The sequence below is a fragment of the Schistocerca gregaria genome, chromosome 9, assembly GCF_023897955.1.
Source record: "Schistocerca gregaria isolate iqSchGreg1 chromosome 9, iqSchGreg1.2, whole genome shotgun sequence".
In the NCBI taxonomy this organism is placed as follows: Eukaryota; Metazoa; Arthropoda; class Insecta; order Orthoptera; family Acrididae; genus Schistocerca; species Schistocerca gregaria.
In genome coordinates, this window is record NC_064928.1 from 103,268,033 (window position 1) to 103,269,739 (window position 1,707).

Sequence of the window (1,707 nt, forward strand, 5' to 3'; positions counted from 1 at the left end):
AAACTCGTGATTATAAGGGAAAACATTAGTTGAAACCCCCGGAATTTTTGAGCTTTCGACGTATGATGGACGCAGCGGCAGTGAGAATGACGGAAGAAAGACGGGGTAAGAGACAGCGAATACAGTGGCAGTGGGATATACGTCAAATCAATGTGAGAAAAAGAGACACTAGGATATATATATTAGACAGCGACAGATAGATGTTGAGTATGAAGGCTTAACTACAAACAGAGATTGGGTAAAAATATTTAGAAGGCTCTGTTTTAAAAGATCGCGAATATGTTCGCATTCCAAAATTTTTTGTGAGGAAGGCGGAGTGATCGTTGAAGGCAGCTGGTTCCATAGTTTTCTGCAGTCTTTTAAAGGGTAACATATTCGCCACTTTTGTGCTCCGACGGGAGCATTTTTCCACTGTTAATATAATGTACAAAGTCTTGTACTGTCTGCCCTTTGTTTATGTTCATACGGGTTGCGTTATTTGTTCATTTTGTTCTAGGCTTTCATCTGTGGAGTAACCTCCTTTCTATAAATTTCATTTTTGCGCTCTGAATTAGACTTAATGCTCTTTTTGTATGCACTTTGTTTTCCCTTCCATAAAAAAGGATTGGAAGCGCCATATTTTTAAAGATGTTTACTGTCGCATCTTGCCGTATTTTATTATTGAACATGTCAAGGGTAGCGCCACGTGTATATTCTAATCTGGTTCAGATTTGCTCCACTAAAATCATTTCGATTGGCGCCATATCGTAGTGTGCCATTAAAGTATTATTTCCGTATCGGTATGGGGCAAAACAGCAGTTAACGTCGGCAATGGAATAAAAACCGTTGCGTCATAACTCGCGTCACATTATAGCTGTACGTCGGAACTCGAACCAACACAAATTTTCATCTATACGCAGTAACCTCTTAATCCAGCGTCAAACTAAAAATATTAAAATTTTCTCCCCGGCCGGGAATCGAACCCGGGTCTCCCGCGTGACAGGCGGGGATACTAACCACTATACTACCGAGGACTACTGATTTCTGACTTCATGTTTATAAATTAGACGGTACTTATTTGCAAACAAAAAAAAAGGTGGTAATAATAATATTGTCTTGGAACTCTTTCATTTGGTCCGTGTTTGCGTAGAAAAACAGTTATATCAGAAATTGAGTCCGCTTTGATGCAAAACAACTTGTTATTCGTTTATTTCTTTATTATTCCAAACTATTTTCGGCGACATATATAACCATCATTAGTGGGGTTTTCAAATCTAAAACAAGCAGAAAATGGTATGGTTGTACGAACACAGTAAAAAATCATTACATTTTTACAAATCGTCTTTTGAAATGTAGTTTTATATTGATACTTTCATACTGCCTTATTTATGGTAGGCTACAGCATGTTTTAAGCAATTATTGGCAAAAAACCCCACTGATTATGGTGATATTTTTCGCCGAAACTACTTTGGGATAGTAAAGAAATAAACGAATAACAAGGTGTTTTGTATCAAGGCGGACTCAGTTTACGGTTAAAAAATGTTGTGTTCAAACTTTTTATTAGCATTAACTAATTTTTCAAACTGAGAACGTTATACAGTCAAGCAGGTCTTCCAGAATCTGTATTGCACACTTCTACAGAATACGCAAGATGTAGATGTTGTTTTGGCAGAAGAGCCAACACCGTGTTACTAGTGGAGGCCGAAATGCACGCGTTTTAGGTGACGC

At 37.8% G+C, this 1,707-nt stretch overlaps 1 non-coding gene across 1 annotated transcript; it reads right to left on the reverse strand.

The window, feature by feature from the left end:
• Positions 1 to 941: 941 nt before the first annotated feature.
• On the reverse strand, positions 942 to 1,013 carry Trnad-guc (transfer RNA aspartic acid (anticodon GUC)). The gene has a single exon. It is a non-coding gene; the product is annotated as a tRNA-Asp (tRNA).
• Between the last annotated feature and the right edge of the window lie 694 nt (positions 1,014 to 1,707).